Consider the following 20,781-nt stretch of genomic DNA (forward strand, 5'->3'; position numbering starts at 1 on the left):
TGATAGTTCGGTGTTAACTGAAGACCGCTCCTTATGTTCTACAACAGTGTCCCAGCTGTGCCCACCACGTTCTTTAACTGTAGCCATTTATCCCCGGTTCAGGAGAAGGTCAAGAGAAAGGCTGTGTTGTCGCAGGGTTAAGGAACATCCAAGTGAGCTATCCTGAAAAAGGTGACAGCGGAATTGAAGTGCTGGTGAGTGTTCACTGGAGACATTCAACCATGATGTCCAGGCAAGGCACAGGAGAAAATGAATTTGGGAGAGCTCTGACAGACTGAAATTAAACTGGAATTAGACTGCCCTGTTGAGGATTTGACACAAAGGTGAAAAAATATAATTCTATCTTGTCAAACTATTCCTGTGTTTACTTCCTTTGCTCAGATGGGCCATAATCTCCTTTAAAGACGGAAACTATGCAGTTTGGCTTCCCCAAATCCTAATATAATTCTGAGGATACTATGTAAATTCTAAATAAATACTTGCTGGGCTGAACACATCTCTGAATTTACCTCTGAGAGGTCCCTTAGAAAAAGACCCTTTAGGCATCAATTCTACTTGAAAATCAAAAAGGAGGCTCAGAAAGGACTTGCACAGGTAGAAAAATGAGTTAGATGCAGAATCAGATAATCTGAGTGTCATGAAACAATCACTGATTATTTTCTTTTTTGCTGCAAGAGCTAAAAACTTTTCTTTGGATTCATACAAAAGTTAACACAGCATTGCAAAAGATTTTTGAGCCTCTTTTTTTTTTTTCAAACTGAGGAACATTTGCCCTAAGCTAACATCCACTGCCAATCTTCCTCTTTTTTTATGTGAGCCACCACCACAGCATGGCCACTGACAGACAAGTAGTGTAGGTCTGCACCCAGGAACCAAACCTTGGTCACCAAAGTGGAGCACGCCAAACTCAACCACTAGGCCACTGGGGCTGGCCCAAGAATTTTGACTTTTAAAGGCAAGAATCTGTGGTGTGTGTGTCTGTGGGGTGCTATTATTTTGAACTTGGAACAAGATTAGGACAAATTAAACAAAGTAAAAAACCAAAACAAAAACAAAACTCCAATCTGAAAACAGTCTCACTAAAAACCAACAAAAACAGGAATTTTCCCATGCACATGACCAGCTGTTCATCTGGTACCACTGCAAAAAGCATCTCATCCATTGACACCCTTCAGAGGGAGAGCAGAAAAGAGAGTGAGAGCAAGTGAGTTGAGGAAGAAAGTGAGAAGATTTAACTTTCTAATCCAGAGAAAAAGTAGATTAAAACCAGCTCTAATGACCACCCTTGAAGAAAAAAAATAAAAAGGAAGTAAAAGAAAACAAAGTAAGTTGGTCAATATCAAAAGAAACAACCAATAAAGCAAAGCACCTTCTTTAAGAACATACTGTAAGACCAGGCCCCTCATAGACAAAATGCAGATTGGTTTTCATAAAGCAACACCAGTACTTTCTCTCCCTCTCTCTCTTTCTGTTTCTCTCTCTCTCAAAATATAAGACTTTATAGGGGACCAATATCCCCTCAGAACCGTTGGTTTTTAGGCTCAGAAAGATTGGCAAAGCTAAAATAAAATAGAAACCTGATCCCCAGACAACCAGTCAGTAGCAGTTTTTTCTATGAATTTGATGGGAAGGGACTCATTATAAAAAAATGTCACTGGAATATTTTTGTATACAAAGCAACACAACAATGTGAAGTTTAGATAATTAAAGATGAGTATTATGACACACTCTGCTGTTTTGCCCCCCGCAGGATGAGTCTTTCTCCATGAACATGTCTAATATATAGTCAACCATGTCATTAGGGGTGATAACGCATTAAAGTAGAAACATTCCATCACACCACTTGTTTCAATCTGTTTTTCTAAGTCAAGGTTAAAAATAACACAAAATCACATTTATAAGTACATTCTATCGACAATCCACTTTCATATAAATTGTCTCATTTGATCCAGTCATTCCCAAAAAGCGTTCTACTACAAACCAGAAAACTACATTAAATGATCCAATACCAGGTAATTCAAATCAAAATTTCACAGGAAAAATTCAAATTATCATATTTATTGACGGTAGAATTTTTAATAGTTTGCTTTTTTATAAATAATAAAAACCTTGGTTATTAACTTACATTCAATTTTTATGCTGAACTTTTGAATTTATACACCAACATAAATACATGTCCCATGTCTCCTAAAGCAATATAAATGTACTATAAGAGAACAGAGGAGGAACAGGAGAGAAAACAGCACATTACATTCAGTCCTTGTGCTTAGAGCAAGACAAAATGGTAAAACTGATTACTGAGGAAGAGTCACTTTCATCGGAAATGACCAAAAATTAAGGCAAGCTATTTTTGTATGTTAAAAGGTTTAGATAATATCTCATTTTCCATGTATGTTTCAGATAGAGTGCAGCTTTCTCCCTCATCTGATAAAGTTTAAAAAAGTGAATTACCAATATTGCAAGACAATAACGTTTACTGCAGCTCTAGTTATCTTATATGGAGAAAAAAGTAAAAGGGTCACATATTTCAGAGGAACATGTCTCTATCAGTCATAGGAAAGGTCTTGTCCTGAAAAAGCAAATATAACATTGGGTTTTTTTAAAAGGACAAAAGCATAAGTTTTAAAATATAAGTGTAATGTATTTATGGAAATAGCTCAAATTGAGAAAATCATAGAAAAGAATAAAGGAAGGCTACTTTGGGGGCTGGCCCCGTGGCCGAGTGGTTAAGTTTGCGCACTCCGCTGCAGGCGGCCCAGTGTTTTGTTGGTTCGAATCCTGGGTGTGGACATGGCACTGCTCATCAAACCACGCTGAGGCAGCGTCCCACATGCCACAACTAGAAGGACCCACAACGAAGAATATACAACTATGCACCAGGGGGCTTTGGGGAGAAAAAGGAAAAAAATAAAATCTTTAAAAAAAAAAAAGGAAGGCTACTTTGCCACCCAGTCATTCCTTTGGCATGCAGAGTTCTCCCTATCAACATTGATCTTAAGCATCACCCCATCAGTTAGGAAATATCAAATGGCTCCTGAATATCTGAAGACATTCAATAAGCTAAACTGCAAAAGGCTTTCACCATATTTAAAGAAATAAGAACACAGGCTGAAGAACTGTTTGAAAATATAAAAATCTTTTCACTCCCTGAGAAGTACTACAAAAAACGTGGGAACCAAAAAACAAGTCCTTTCATATACACATTTATATATGTGTATGTTTGCAAAATATGGACCAGCATAGTGTGATTAAACATATGTTTTAACAAAGTCTATGGGAGAAAAGCTCACAAGCCTCCTCAAAGGAGCACTTACAGCAGGTGTAACAAATTAAACCTGTTTTGACTAGGATTTAAAGAAACCTTTCCCTTTTTATTCCCTTGCAGTCAAACTTAAAAGAAATACTGGAATGCTGGAATGCGCCATCTGGTAATAAACAATAACCATTGGTGGGGGGGGGGGTGCGGTCTAAAGAGTTAAGCAGTCAGACATCCTAGAAACAATTATAGAACGCAAAGCATCATCTATAGTGAAAATACTTACTTCGTGTATATCTACAAGAGGGAGTTCTAAGCTTTGCTCTCTAATTAAACTGGAAGACTGAACACATTTTTTGTTCTTGCCAAGATCAGTCCTCAAATTCCTAGAGAGGAGTTAGAATACACCTGCAGCTCCATGAGACCGTGAACTTTGTCAATTTGATTTCAGCCTTCAATAGGCATTGCTCAGTTTCCACTCCTTCCTGACACTCTAGGAGTAAACTAGTGTCTCAGGGAAGAAAAAATCTGGAAATTGCCCCAGAAAAACAACCAAGACTCAGGACGATCATTCCTTCCTTGATCAATAAGAGTGCTATGTAGCACATATTTCATTTCCTGCTTCATAATATTGAGTCTAGTCCCCAACTTTTCATTTTCTTGAGTAAGCCTTGTCTAGGGAAAGTCTTTAAGAAACAGTTCTTCACAGCAATATGTCTCCTATCTTCTAAATAGCAATGGAGGTCAATGAACTTCAGTATGGAAAAAAATGGACAGTCAGTGGAAACAATTCAGACCATTTTACGGAATATACAAAGATTTAGGAAACAAAACACACACTTTTAATTTATAAGCCAATGAGTATTGTTATGAGGAAAACTTAGCAATTATTTCCTTTAAAATAAAAAAGATAAATAATTTTTTGCAGGCTAAAATTATTAGAACATCTATTTTATTATGCAGAACTCTCACTCTCTAATCATCTTTCCAAGCAGCGGCACAGACCCCAAAACTACTTCCAGAGAAAAGCCTAGGCTTGCTGGAGGCTCGGCCACGTGTCCTGCTCAGATTCCTTAATCTTCAGGACAGAACGTCATCCCTCTCAGCCAACAGTTTAAAGTGTACAGTTAAAGTTATAAAGCTAGGATTACTTCAAACCCATTGCTCACTGCTAACACCAATGGCTAACATTCATGGAGCATTTACTAAGTGCTAGCACTTGGCTGATCCCTTTCACTCATTGCTCGTTTAGCCCTCCAATACACTATGAGGAAAGTACTATTACTTCTCTCAATTTGTCACCCCTTCATTAATTTACCTGAATCATCAATGGCTGAAAGATCTCATATCCACCTGACCATACAGATTATTCTCTGTACCTTCCATATGGTAATTAGATACGTATCTAAGTATAGTACTAGATAAGTACCAACACTGTTTCCACTATTTTGTGTGTCAATCTTCACTCTACTACTGCTCCAAGAGTCTTTAAGTCTTGTACATTCAGAGTGTTCCTTATGTACAGGAAACTCTAAATATTTGTTGAACGGATGGTGCTTCTCATCTCTTTTCCTCTCATGGTAGTTACCCAACATTTTTCTCAATTCATTTTCTGTACAATTACTTATTACATACAATCCATATACCTATCAGAAAACAGTTTTTTCTATTCTATAAGAGGCTATGCTTTTATCAGGTTCTGGGAAGGACTATCAACTTCAAAGATTTCATTTAGTTGTAAGACACTTGAGAAAAACAGGAACTCAAGACATATTTTATGTACAATTAAACATAAAAATGCTAAAATAAATACAAATACATCTTCAGCTAAAAATAGAAAGCTCAACCCAAAGCTAAAGATCTGCTCTTAAAGAATTTAGTGGTATGAAGTGAATTATAAAAGATGAGGAACAAGATAATGAAGGCTTGTTCAAGTGAAGTTAAACACAAATGAAAAACAAAAAAGAAAAGTGCTAAAAAGAAAAAACAACCTTAAACAACTAAAAAGAGGAAGGCTTTGTGGAAAAGAAAAACTATAAACAATGAACATAAGGGATAAAATGCTGTTATGCCGTTAAAAAGTAGGGAACTTGCCAGCGGCCAAATAGGGGAATAAGAAGTAGTGAACTGGACTCCAAAACACATCTGACCACAAAGCTGACAGCACGGACAATAATAAATAAGAAGGGAGGCCTGGGTTAGAGGTGACATTTTTGACAGAAAATAATCAAAAGATGCTACCCTCTTGGCAGTTGGATAATATCGGAAGGTTTGCTACACAGCAGAGAAGCGGAGGAGGCAGTGACGTGAGGAGGGCTACAGAGTCCTCAGCACCCTATGCAGACAGCCAGTGACAAAGTGGGTGCACAGGATGCTGAAGGGCGACAGTCACCTCAGGAGTTCCATTTCTCTCCAGGGGTTCCTTTCACTCTAAAACTAATGTTTTTGGTTTTCAATGAGTTTTAGGTCACAAATGTACTTAAATACACTATTTTCTGAGTCTCTTTTACGGAAAGAGAACCAGAATCCAGGCTGAGAACCAGGAGGGGAAAGTGAGGACTGACTCCTAATGTCCGTTTGGCCATGTTGCTTGGCAGAGTAGAGGGTGGGGTGAGATGCAGACACAACCAGAGCAGGGTGAAAGCCAGAGGAGGTAGATATCTCCCACTGCACAGGTACACTCTGCTGGCCCGGGAACTGGAAAGGAAGAAATCACATCCCTGATGAGTTTTCTCACTAAAATGTCATGAGCAGTTGCTGGCCAGCTCTGAGACAGAGAACCATCTGTTAAACCAATCCCATGCTACCATTCTTTATATATTAAGAGTAAAGTAACAATAAAAGCCAAGTCTTACTTAACAGAAAAGGTCAGAAGTATTGACAGTAAACTCAGGAATATGAAAAGCATGCCCACTATTGCCACCACTATTTATTTCACATTGTCTTGGAAGTGTTACACAACAGAGTTAAGACAAAGCTATTGGAGACATGAGAATTAGAAAAGAAGATGCAGGATTATCTCTCAATGCAAATAAATATCTTGAAAACCAAGAAAATCAGCTGGAAAACTACTGAAACAAGAGATAAAAGTAAAACAGCAAATTAATAAATTAACATGCAGAAAATAATAGCCTTCATACATACAAACTACACTCAAAAATATAGATTTTAGGGGCCGGCCTGGTGGCACAGCAGTTGGATCGCACGTTCTGCTTTGGTGGGCTGGGGTCTCCCGGTTCGATCCCAGGTGCGGACATGGCACCACCTGGCGGGCCATGCTGCAGCAGGCGTCCCACATATGGGGTGGAGGGGGATGGGCACGGATGTTGGCTGAGGGCCGGTGTTCCTCAGCAGGAGGGGGAGGATTGGCGGCGGATGCTAGCTCAGGGCTAATCTTCCACAAAAAATAAAAAAATAAAAAAAAAATATACATTTTAGAATCTAATGGAACAAAAGGCATGACTTACAATAGCAACAAAATGATAAACTACACAGTAATGTGAAAAGTTAAATGAGAAAATATTTAAATATAACTGAAAGATCCAAAAATAGATTCGAAAGACTTGAAAGAAATGACATGTTCTTGGAAAGAAACACATTATCATAATAATATCCATACTTCCTAATTTATTAATTTATATCAACTCCCATGAAATACCACCAGGTTATCTTTCTTTTTCTGGAGCTACATAATTTTATGAATGTGAGATAGGTGCATACACAGACACACCAAAGAACCAGAAAACAATGTTCAGAAACCATATTCAAGTACATATGAAAATCTACTTACTTCCACACTTTGCTTTTCCTTTTTATCACATTAATACAGACTGAATTTGAACTACACAGGAATCACTGAAATCGACTGAAACATACTGAATGTATAAAACCCATGAATTCATAATGACACAGAGAAAGACGACAATAAGAAAGAAAAAATTTACTCTCACTCCCATCACCCATTATCACTGGAAATTTCAAGGAAACTAGCTCCTTCCTCTAAAAGTTAGCACTTCCAACTTTTGTATATAAACCCTACTTTAGGGTCACCAGGTAGCCCTTATAAATGAGGAAAAGTCTTCCTTTACAGAAGAAATTCAACTGATAAATCCAGAGGAAGTGGAAAATTAGAATATATAACTATTTTGTAACATCCAGTTAGATAACTAATTCAGGAAAAGATAAATGGATGAAACCATTAGATGAAAAGGTGATGGGCAATTTTACAATGGAGGGATAACACTCAATCAGAAGTTATGTGCCCCCTGAAGTGATGCAATGTGAAAGAGATAGCCTAAGAAGCATTTCATCAAAAGAATAAACTTGAAATCAAATCAAGTTTTACAAGCTAATTTCCAGCTTATAGGAATGATGAAGGACTGGGGATCAAGTTAAACAGCAAAATGAAGAAAAAAAAACGAGACATTTTTCGTTTCCTCAATCCGTCAATGCAATAGGAAAAAATGTGTGGGAGAGAGGCTGGTCATGACTAAAAAAGAAAAACAATACATTTAAAGATTCTCAAAGTCATTAGAAATTAGGAAATTCAAATTAAAACTACAGTGAGATGAGTCTCTATACCTTTTTGAAGGGTTAAGTAATTTTAAAAAGTACTGAAAATAACAAGTGCTGACAAAGGTGTGGAGCAACTGGAATTCTTGTATATTGCTTTGGGAAATGCAAAATGGTATAGCCACTTTGGAAAACAGTTCATGGTTTTGTATAAAGCTAAACATACACTTACCACATGACTCAGCAAACCTAGGTAAATACTCATAGATGTTTACCCAAAAGAAATGTCATTTCACACAAAAACCTATACGTGAATGTTTATATCAGATTTATTCATAACTACCCAAAAAAACTCCAAATGACAAAACATCCCAAATATCCACCAAATTGTGACTGGATATACAAATTGTGGCAACATCCATATGATGGAATGATGGTCAGCAGTGAAAAAGGAACAAGCTACTGATAAGGGCAACAACGTGGAGAATTTTAAAATAATCATGCTAAGTGGAAGAAGCTAGACTCAAAGGCTATACATACTGCATGATTTCACTTATATGATATTCTAGAAAACAAAAACTATAGGGACAGCAAAAAAGATCACTTGCTGCAAGGAGCTACAGTAATGGGGTGGGAATAGACTAAAAAGAGGATGAGAGAACTTCTTGATCATAGTGGAGGTCATACACCTGTACACACCTGTCAAAATCTCTAAGACTGCACATCTAAAAGAAGCAAAATTTATTAAACATAAATTATACCTCAAAAGACCTGACCTTAAAAAGAGACAGAAAGAAAGGGAGAAAGGCCTAGGAGACATCACAACAACTGTATGTGGAAATTGTTTGGATTCTGATTCAAATAAACAAACACAAAAAAACATTTTGTAAAGCAAATTGGAAAATCTAATTGTGGTTTGAGTATTAGACACAACCAAGACGCTATTTTTAATTTTGTTAAGTGAAATAATAAGTTTTTTCTTTTAAAGCCCATATTCGATATTTTTAAGAGATGCACACAGTACCATGTAGAAGTGAAATGATATGCTTTAAACTATTCAGAAAAAAAGTAAGAGACCAAAAAACGGAGACATTTAAAAACTGGCAAAGTGTGTATAATTCTATCAGCTGGGTGAAGGATGTATGGTAGTTAGTTTTAAAAAAAGAACCAGCTAGTCATAAAACCACACTATTTTGTGTATGTTTGAAAATACTTATAATTAAAAATTAAAATAATAATAGCAAACATTTGTTGAGCATTTATCCTGTGCCTGGCAATGTTTTAATTACTTTACACATTATCACATTCAATGCTCATGACAAAGCTAAGTAAGTACAATTATAATCTCTATTTTACACATGAGAAAACTGACGTGCTCTAAAGCTTAAAAAGTTTCCCAATACTAAGTAGCCAGTAAGAGGCAAGCAGGGTCAGCCTACATTCTTAACCACTCCTAGGTTGTAACGTAGGTGACAAGGTTTGCTTATAGTCTATGTTATTTCCCTTAATTTGGTTATCATGTTGACACATTCAGCTATATATCTTCATTCTCATAAATTTTTTAATTCTGTAATTTCACACCAAAGTAGAGACACCATACTGTCTGCAATTCTCTAAATAACAACGGCTTAGATTATGAAAGAAACAAAACATGAAAGTTAATTTAGTATAAAATTTAGAATAAGATAATAAATCCATTTGAACTACCATGTGCTTTTTGCTAGGAGAATAATTTAGTAAATGATAAAAGTGATCACTCCACTGGTTCCTTTTCGGTTTCATAGGCATGCCTTCTATTCCATTTCTCCATCTGCCTTCTCTTCCAATTACTGATAATGAAGAGGTATACTACACAACAGTAACCTGAACAGGCTCCTGAACATTTAGTAAGAAGTTTTTGTACAGAAATGGCTAGTCACTATCAGGTTTAATGGGAGAGGGCAAAGAACTTGTCAACCCATGGACTTGCACTCCCTGTCTTTTTTATCTTTGAGAAAAATCATAAACTCCAAAATCTAGCAAAATCAAAGTCACGGCAGAGACTAACATTCCTTTTTTTGGATTTGTCTTCAGCAACAGCAAGTTAGAAATAACCACAGGGCTGGATGTGTGATCCTTCTCTGAAGTACACCTCCAAGAGGAGTATTTAACAAGAAGATTATGGAGCGAGTTAATTTGCGCATGAAAGTTCAGCCAAGAGACATTCATCTAGGGCATAATGTGAGGCAATCCTAACAGCAGTTTGCTTTTTAGAGTGGCTATCAAGAAGTCAACCAACTAACATTTTTGAGAAGTAAGTTAAAAACAGCTCTTTTTTGACAGAAAAGGAAACCTGGTGGTAAAATCAAGCCACTCCAAACCAAAACTCAAAGCTTTACATGAATTTTGATTTGAATCAAGGATTCTGGTTTTTTTCCTCATACTTATATACAAGGTAGCAATTTTCAGTATAACCCATTCATCAGGAAATACACTCTAGGAAAAAGATTATCTAGTTCAGATTACATAGGTCAGCCAACATTTGGTTTTTTTCAAATATGAAAAATCTCTTACTTAAGAACCAGTTGTCTTCATAAATTTTATTGTATTTCTCCGTTGTATCCATGACCATTTGAACGGAAAAAAATCAGTTATCCTGTATCTTAGTTTTCTATCACGGCTACAACAGATTCTCACAAATTCAGTGGGTTAAGCAACACAAATCTATAACCTTAAAGTGCTGTAGGTCAGAAGTCCAACATGAGTCTCAACAGACAAAAATCAAGGTGTCAGCAGAGTTGCATCCTTTCCAGAGGCTCTAGGGGGAAGCCGTCTCCTTGCTCATTTGGGTTGCTGCCCTAATTCACTTCCTAGAAGTTGTCGACCTGTCTGCATTTTCTTGCTGGCTTTCAGCTGAGGCTGTTCCCGGCTTTTAGAAGCCACAGCATTCCTTGGCTCATGGCCTTTCCTCCATTTTCAAAGCCAGAACTGGCAGGTGGAGTCTTTTTCACATTGCATCTCTTTGACCCTTCTTCTATCATTACATCTCTCTCTGAGGACAATCAGGAAAAGTTCTCTACTTTTAAGGACTCACATAATTAGATTGGACCCACCCATATAATTCAGGATTATCTCCTCAATTCATGGTCCCTAACCTTATTCACATCTGCAAAGTCTCCTATGCCATGTAAGAGAACATATTCACAGATTTTGGGGATCAGATTATAGACAACTTTGAGGGACCATTATTCTACCTAACAAATTCTTTGATAGTACAGACACACATCAGAATTTGAATTAAATTTCTGCTTCCTCAATATGAATTTCCAGACAACCTTGCCTTGATTCCATTCATTAAGCAAGCGATAATACTAAGAGCAGGTAATGAGGCAGTGGATAATGGAGACAATTTCAACCAGTGAATTTTTTCCAGAGTTTTCACCAACAAGGACTATAAAGAAGCCATTAACCAACCTGCATTACTAAACAAATTAATTCTCTTTAGAAAGTATTCAAAGGCATAGGTGTTTGTGGTCAATTCTAAACTTGTGATCACCATAATATCCTAAGTATCACCATGCTGCACTTACAAAATTTCAGACAAACATGAAGAAGACTATTCCTTTAGTTGATCCTAATAAGTGTATGCTATGTAAAACTACAGCTGCCACAAGCTTCCTTGAAACATTGAAATTATTGCTAAATTCACTGCCTGTTAAGATTCTATTGAACTAGTATGGAAGATATTTCACAGCTGCCAGTGTTCAATCCCTCTGGCATCCTTGCAAATCCAAACACCAGTTTCTAAGTGCACCGCTTCTATGAGAGTAACAGTGGCTAACAATTAAATCAGATGTGCATGCTAAAAGTAACATTACTGGGAAATTGCCAAAGTGGTTATGTATAAAACTCCATTTTCATGGTGGTATTTTTCTCCCTCTAGAGGTAGGAGGGTGAAACTATTTTCAGTTCTGCCTAATTTTTGTCACTTAGATGTCCTCCATCCCACGTCCCTTTGACTTTTTCAACATACCTTTATTTAATGACTCCTGGGAACCAGGCAGAGCTCTGGATAATGGGATTTGATAAACTCAAAGATAAAATAAAGATATTTCATGAGTATCTAGAAAAAGGTGACAGAGGAACTGGTGGATTTCTGAAATTACTCCATCTTTAACATCAAGAAGCAGATCCTAAAAAACCTGGGTTTCCAAAATCTGATCAGGAGACGGGGTTGCTCTGACGGGCATCTTTTGACCAAAGGCCCAGTTCAGACTGCTTGCCTTTCCTGAAATAGTGGTAAGTTCTGAGCAGAGCATTTGCTATTACATTTTCTGTTTTCAGCGTCACATGGCTCAGAAGCTTGTGGCAACTTTGTTCGAAAGAAATATCCTTCCTTTGTGCTGTGAACAACCCAAGATTTGGAACTTAAACCATATTGTCCTCACTTCACCCAACACAAATAGGTTTCTATTTTAAAAGTCCAGGCATTAGAAATATTTAATTTGAATGACAAAGGGAGGAGTGAGGAAAGATTATATTATACCGTTCCACTGGTGGAGGAGTTCAGATGTCTAATGGGCCCTGTAAGCACCTTTAAACACAGGATTAAATCTTTGATGAGACCTTGAGAGAGTAGTGAACCTCTGTGGCCATGAGGGAGACCCAGCACCTGAGGACATACCAGCATTACTACATACGGCTTAGATCCTGACCTGGTACCAGATTACGAAAGGAACAGAATTCTAAGAGCAAGGTAAAAAGCAGGGCACATTTACAACACAAAAAGACTGAAAGGAAGGAAAATATGCACCAGGTGGGAAGACTAGATACAATATCTACCTAGCTAGATATTAAGGCTTAATATAAATTGGCAATTAAGACAAAAGGTACTGACTCAGAGACTGTCAAACAGACCAAGAAAGAACAGAGAGCCCAGGAACAGACATGTGCTATATGGAAAGTCAATGTCAGGCAGAGGGTGGATGGCAGATGAGCTGGGAGAAGACAGACTGCAGATGCTACTGGGGCAATTGGTTATCCATACAATGAAAAAAATAGTTTCCTACCTGACTCCTACATAAAACATATATTCTAGATGAATGATAGATTTGATTACAGAATGAAAATTTTTAGACTTTAAGAAGAAAATATAGGAGAATAGTTTTCTGTCTTTAAGACTAGAAAAGCATTCCTAAACAAGATGCCCTCCCCTAAAAAAGAAACCAATAAAATGTAAGTTAAAACAGTGATAAATTAACTATCTTAAAAGTGTCAAAAGACCCCATTAAATAATAAGTTGGCAGGCTATGCACTGAGAGAAAACATTTGAACATTTTACAACAAAGAAATATTATCTTGAAAATATAATGAGATACACATATTAATAAGAAAAAGCCACAACTAGAAGGACCCACAACTAAAATATATAACTATGTACTGGGGGGATTTAGGGAGAAAAAGCAGAAAGAAAAAAAACAGAAAGAAAAAGACAAATAGCCTAATAGAAAAAAGACTAAAATGGAGGCCAGCCCACTGGTGGCACAGTGGTTAAGTTTGCGCACTCCACTTCAGCAGCCCAGGGTTTGCAGGTCGGATCCCAGGCATGGACCTACACACTGCTCATCAAGCTATGCTGTGGTGGTGTCCCACATACAAAATACAAGAAGACAGCACAGATGTTAGCTCAGGGCCAATCTTCCTCACCAAAAAAAAAAAAGAGAGAAAGAACTAAAGGAAAAGAAAGAAAGAAAAAAGGCCAAAATATTGAAACAAGAAATTTATAAAGCAAAATGTGTAATGAAATATGCACTTCTAGTTATGGAGCTACTGAGATATTGCTCCTAAGTGTTGAGATGTCTTTCATTCATTTACAATTTCCATTCAGATGTTGGGCTGTCTGTGCCCACTGTTCCATCTAAGGATTTCCACATAGTAGCTATTCACACCTCAATGACTATGCTTCTTATTGAAGGCAGTGACAATGTTAGGATGTCTGAGCTTTGTTTAAATAAACTGTTCAAACATTTTTCATTTTCATTTATCAAATGAATTTATAAAAGGTTATTATTTAAAGTATCAGATAAAAAGGATAAAACGTAGGGGGTGAACTAAACTTAGGTTCTCCCATTTTCAGAACAGCAAATATATTCAGCTCAGAGTGATTACATTAAGCAGAACTATCATAAATACATGCACAGTGCCAGCACTATTGAATTGGTAACACCTTAAAATACCACTTACTTTTATATGTCTGACCTAATCGGATTTCAAAATCATGGGAAAAAGTCAATGTTATTTTAAAGCACCAAACTAATGTTTTAAAATAATTTTTAGTCTATCTACAATAAATTATTTACAAGGGATAAAGGTAATTCTCCAATTAATCAAAATATTGCATAATTCACTTAATTTCTGTAACTTCTTCAAGGCTGAAATGTTGTAATAGTCATCCTCCAGCTTGAAAGGGCAAATGTCACTTATTTTCCAGTAATTTGTCATATCATTGCAAAATGACCTCAAATAACATTTCTAAACGAAAACTAGGTCTTTGACATGAGTCTATATTTTTATGAAAGTTGGCTAAAATCAACATGTATTTATTAAAATTCCCAAATATCTTTTGATGTAATTAAATATCTTCTAACGTAATACTGGAAAATTTTATCTAAATAAAAAATAAAACTAAAACAAAAAATACATCATTGCTCCAAAGAATGAAAAAAAGCATTACACATTTTGAATCTTGTGGGTGGTAAGCAACAATCCTACAATGAAATTCAATTATAAGAACTTCCAGGTGAACACACTATCTTAACACTATCTAAACACAGCCCTTAAGCAAGTGAACTATGGTTCTCACATGAACATTTTAAACTGAGCTGCGCGAAGATCAAAGAGGAAAATAATGAACTCGTACAAGCTTAAAGAAAGCTTAAAATGGAAAACCTACACGCAAGACAAACAAACACATAGCAACAGAGATTGGATTGATGGTTACCAGAGGTGGAGGGGGAAGGAGGAAGGGGGAAAGGCGTGATTAGGCACATGTGCGGCGATAGATTGTAATTAGTCTTTGGGTGGTGAGCATGATGTAATCTACACAGAATTCAAAATATATTACGATGTACATCTGAAAGTTACATACTGCTATAATCCAATGTTACTGCCCTAAGAAAACATTTGGAAAGAAGTCACTGCTAGAAGAATGGAAATTATCTGAGGTCCTGAAACACTAACCATGATAAAAAGGGATTAGAGTCTCAGAGTTTGAGGCTACTTGATTCTCAAATATGTTAAGCGCTGTGGCTGAATGTCTGAGTAATTTAGAACAAGCTTCTGATCAGGTCAACATTTTACATATCAACGACAGAGCTGTTTAAAGGTTTCTACGTTGATTCCGAGGCTAGACTTGGCCTTGGACAGAGGAGGCACAGACCCAGGGAATGTGGCTCAAGACCAGCATGAACAGACACAGGGAGAGGCTGCTCTAGGTAAACTGTCCACTGTGAGCTCCACCCAGTGGAAAGTGAAGCCCTCCCTCCAACTGTTTTCAACTATAAAATTTCTTTAGAGAAGGGAAGGAGGGGAAAGTGGTGGTTCATTCCAGGAGAGAGGGGAGTCAGGCATGAAAGGTGATTTTAGTAGAAGTAATCCAACTTCATACTCTGTCTGCCACCTAGGACACACACACTGGGACTTAATATACCAACAGACTCAATTTTACTTTGTCTTCCATTGAGACACCTGTGGGTATGCTTCCACAGGTCCCTTGAGATCCCAATACTTTAGTATCTGGTTACCATTGAAGACTCTGAAGAGTAGCCTGAGCCTGAGTCAAGACTGTAAGAGCTACTGCTCAGCTACAGAGAAGAACATTTCAGAAATAGTGGTCTAAGTCTTCAAGGAAACATAAGAGGCATTTACTTTGCTTTGCTGATAGAGAAGTTGGGCATTTCACGTAGACTGCTCTTGCAGTTGTAAATGCTAGAACCTTAAGAGGGTAGAAAAAGCTTCTAGGGATGAGCCTGAGATGAGTGGAGAGGAGTGTAAAAGCCAATTCTACGTCTGAAGCCTCAGGGCCCACCAGAGAGATGATAGTTTTCAGAATTCTAAACTAGCATCACTGTAGCCAAAAGAGCAATAGTAAAGATGGTACCAATCATGGAGTACAGACTGGGCAATTTTCCTGGCTTTCCCTCACGACAGAAGCTTAGGAATTTTGTATGATCTCATGGGGCTACCGTGGTGAGGAGACCCCAAAAGCACTGAGACTGAATTTCTTACCAGCCAGATGGGTAGAAGCACAAAGTAGACTAAATTTGATTTAAAACAATAATAGAATATGAAGGTTTATAAACCCTACTGTTGTGGTGTGAGGTAACATACAAATACATATACAAGTAACCTATAAGTTTAAAATAAATCTGTTTTTCTAATGAATTTAGTTCTTATTTCAAACATATTTATACACATTAGGTTTAGTGTAGAGTTTATGTGTGTGGGCTCTGCAGTCAAAGAGCTGGGGGTTGCATCTCAGCTCTCCCACTTACTATGTGACCTTGGACATCTTTCTTACCTCTCTGAATTTCAGTTTCTCACACATAAAATGGGGATGATAACATTGCCAATCTGATTGGGTTGTTGCTGACTGATAATTTTCTTAGCAAATTCTCTGGAACATGACACTTAAACACTAATTCTTTTAAAAATTTTCCCTTATTAAAAACATGAAGTATTTCTTCTCTTGGTAGCATGCGCTTGACTTTATAAAAGTTACTTTTGTAAGTAGTTTTGATTTGCTTTTAGAGCTGTGATTCTCTCTCCAGATTGTTCTTTGTTCCTGCCACTTCATAAATTAATTTTCAACCTGCACATCTTAAGATTTGTTTCTCCCACCCATCCCCAACTCCCAAGTTGTATGTCCCAAACGTGACCCAGGGCTTAGCTGATATTTTCTCCTCTTCTGGTCCCAGTTTTGTGTTTCCTCTGAGACTTTAAAATTTGGGGTCATGATCTTACTTCTAGCCTCAAGATTGAGACTGAGAATCAAGTTTATACTTCATCCGCCAGTGCATACTCCACTCCAATTCTTGACACTGAATCCGAGGCTTCTTAATTTGTGCATTCAATCCACAAATATGAATTGCCTGTCTTCTCTGTGCCAGGTGTTGTGACAATCACCAGGAACTGTCACAGAAGGAAAGAAGAATCCCCATTTCCACAGCTACAAATCTTGCATTTCTGTGGTATGGATCTATTAGTCAATAAAGTTCCCCTTTTATCTAAAAAAATAAATAAAATAAAAACAAATAAAAGCTTATTAAAAGGAAAATAACCAAGAAAACCTACATAAAGAGCATGGTTGCAAACTTGTACACTCACATTTTCACTAACTTAAGTAAAATGAGTTTAAGTTAAAGCAGCGGTTATGCTTTAATAGTTCTTTTTTACAGATTTGCGCCTGAGCTAACATTTGTTGCCAATCTTTTCTTTTTCTTCTTCTCCCCAAAGCCCTCAGTACATAGTTGTATATTCTAGTTGTGGGTCTATTCTAGTTCTGCTCTGTGGGACGCCACCTCAGCACGGCTTGATGAGCGGTTCCAGGCTGCGCCCAGGATCCAAACCAGTGAAACCCTCGGCCTCCTAAGCTGAGTGCATGGACTTAACCCCTTGGCCATGGGGCCAGTCCTACTTTAATAGTTTTTAGTAGACATTTCTTTCCTAAATGATACACAATAAAGTAACTGCATTTCAGAGAACAAGGAAATTTCTGATCTTCTTCATTTATGAATGAAACACTATAATTTATTTTAATAGCAAACTTAAAAGCATAAAGCTTTTTATTTAAACTCTATAAATAATTGATCTACATATTTTACAACAAGCTCAATGTCCACAGAAGTTGTAGGTTCAAGCATAAGAGAAAAGCAAACACTAAAAATGAATTATGTCATCTATTAATAAGCAGGCACATCCTATACATTTAATTTGAGATATACTAATATCTGGTCTTATGAACAACCCATAAACATATGAGCCTTGACTAGCAAAGTGATGAGATTCTTGTTCCGGACTCTTTACATACATAGAGTCAAACTAAAGTTAGACAGTATAACCTTTGTGAACAATATACAAAGTAATGTGGGTTCTTTTCTAAATTGAAGTATAAGCAACATAAATAAAAAGCACAGATATTTAGTTTGTTAAGTTTTAAAAACTGTATACACTGATAGAACCACCACCCCAAGAAAAATTTAAAAAATAGAAAAAATGTCCATCCCTCATAAAGTCACCTTTACCCCTTTGTAATAAATTCCTCTCCTTTCCCCAGGTAAAATGTTTGATATTTTTTTAACAAAGCAAATGGGACTAGACATCTAAATATCTTTTCACTGGTAATTTATAGCATTGAAATTGCCACTACTGACAGATTGTGAATCTTGTTCGGGAATGTTTTCAGAGTCTGAATGGTGACAAACTTTCATCTTTTAAGTGGTTCATTATTGAGGAAAAAAAAGTCCAAAGTCATTCATAAATAAGTCTAAAAACAGGTAATTAGAGAGAAGAAAAGGGAGGTGACATAGTCCAGATATCTAAGTGCTAAGCAGTGGGCTAACCACTTTAGATTAATGTTCTCATTTGGTGTTCACAGAAACCCTGGGAGATAGCTATGGTTATCTTTATTTTGTAAATGAGGAAATTGAGATTCAATAAAATTAAGTAATTTGGCCAGGATTCCTCATTTGTAGACACAGGATTCAATTCCAGATCTTTTACTCTGAAACAGATGCTCTTGTACTACGCTCCAAGCAGACTCTATACGGCAGCTAATATGGTTTGGAGTAAAAAATAAAGTATCAGGACCTAGTGTCTTTCTGTCCACACTGTCGGTACACTTACTCGGCTGTGTGGTGATGAGAGGCAAGGCCAAGCAGCAGCAGAAGTCCAAGGAGACGGACAAACGTCTGTCCCGGGAAAAGTTGTACCTATTTGAAGCAGTTTGTGAAAATTCTACTGCTGGACATGGACAAGAGCCTCAAGTCCACCTTCTTGAAGCCAAAGTGGATCATCCATGGGCAGGACTCTGAGGAGCATGCATGAGGTGTTCTGCCCAACTATCTACAGCAATGTGATCAAAGGTATAAAGGTGCTGGTAGATTTCAAGAGAAGCTACATATTCCTTCAAGAGGTAACTAAAACCAATGCAATAGAGACAAGATGATTGTATTTGACATCTGGTCACCCATCACGGCCCAGGAAATGGTGAAAACATCAGGTTTTTGTTTTTCAATATCCTTCTGCTATAACAGCATTATGGGCAGATATAGGCATACAGAATCCCTATGACCAGGGCGGATAATTTCAACTAGGTGAATATGTAAAAATATTTCCTTGAGATGGGCCAGCCCCACAACCGAGTGGTTAAGTTCATGTGCTCCGCTTTGTTGGCCCAGGGTTTCACTGGTTGGGATCCTGGGTGTGGACCTAGCACAGCTCATCAAGCCGTGCTGAGGTGGTGTCCCACATAGCAGAGCCAAAATGACTTACAACTAGAACATACAACTATGTACTGGGGGGCTTTGGGGAGAAGAAGACAAAAACGAAGAAGATTGGCAACAGATGTTAGCTCAGGCGCCAATCTTTTAAAAAGAAAATTCCTTGAGAACAGTCAAGCTTGGGGAGCCAGATTACATTTCATCACAAGAAGGCCTTCTGCTTCCCAGAAGACTTACCAAAAGCATTCATAAATACAACTTTGAAATTTAACATATTCCTTTCAAAATATATGATGTAGTTGGTCAAACACCAAAAAGGAAATGTTGGTTTGAATGCTTCCTTCCAGAATCTAACATCGATGTTTCCTTGTTTCCTCAAGTGAATTTGACAAAGCGCACATGGAAGATTGACTGACCTATCGCCTTACAGGCCCCCTGAGCATTTTTTAAATGATTGTCAATAACCAGGTTTCCAGCAAGGTCTCCATAATTCTCTTCTTAAATAAAAGAGACTTGCTTGAGGAGAAAGTGCAAATGGTGAGCATTAAAGATTATTTGTTAGAATTTGAAGGGGATCCACACTGCTTAAGAGACATCCAAAAATTCCTGATGGAATGTTGCTGTTACAAAGGACAGGACCAGTGGCAGAAGCCATTATACCACCACTTCACAGTACTATCAACACGGAAAACACCTGCCTGGCTTTCCGTGATTTGAAAGATACTATTCTTCCTAACAACTTCAAGCAGCTAATGCTTCAGTGATGCACAAAAGACTTGCTATTCTAATACCTTTCCTTTAATGGTTTTCATTTTGTTTCATTTTGTAAAACAGATGTTTAAAACAGGAATTAGAAAAATCTTGATTCGACGTTTAACTTCTTCGAAATCTTAGTCCCCCGACTGCAGATTTTGGTTTGTGGCTGACACCTGCTGAATTACCCACTGCCAATATCTGCTGAAGCACAGGTTTTGATCTGTTTAACTACAGCTTCGATTTGAGTCAAGTTGTAATTTCCCTCAGACCTCAGACTAGGTATATTTCAGGCTTTAAGTTCTTCCACTTTTCAAACTGAATACTCCTGTAGTGCCAACTACTGGTATCCTTAAATACTTGGAGGAATGAGGTTAAGGACAAGTAAAGCAAGCAAGATATCTCCTGTGCGCCTTACACATAGCAGTAACAAACACGTTACCTATCTTTCTGTGGCCTCCTGCTCTGAAAGGGATATCAAAAAAAAGCTGGATCTAAGGAATAGCATTCCATACGTCTACATAGATTTAGTCTTCACGTTTTTCACGTGGCTTGTACACCCAACAGTTGTTTTGCTTTTAAATTTTGTGGTTTCTGAAGATAATGTTCCTAGTATTTTAAAGTTTACATAGGATTTCTGGTTGATGTTAATGAAGCATTTACAAGAAGTATAGAGGAGCAAAAGGCAGAGAAATGCTATATATAATGTTCTGATCAAAAGGAAAGAGTGAAATATAATTTGCATTTTTCATATTTAATTATCCTGTAATTAATGTGCCATAT

General features: G+C 37.2%; 1 protein-coding gene and 1 pseudogene across 9 annotated transcripts in view; one reads left to right on the forward strand and one right to left on the reverse strand.

Moving 5' to 3' along the window:
• The window catches only part of CTNNA2 (catenin alpha 2), a 1,085,794-nt gene that overhangs the window by 1,009,299 nt on the left and 55,714 nt on the right, over window positions 1-20,781 (reverse strand). The window lies entirely within an intron of this gene.
• Window positions 1,116-20,009, forward strand: LOC102150721 (guanine nucleotide-binding protein subunit alpha-13 pseudogene; annotated as a pseudogene).

This window comes from Equus caballus, chromosome 15, assembly GCF_041296265.1.
Source record: "Equus caballus isolate H_3958 breed thoroughbred chromosome 15, TB-T2T, whole genome shotgun sequence".
Taxonomy (NCBI): Eukaryota; Metazoa; Chordata; class Mammalia; order Perissodactyla; family Equidae; genus Equus; species Equus caballus.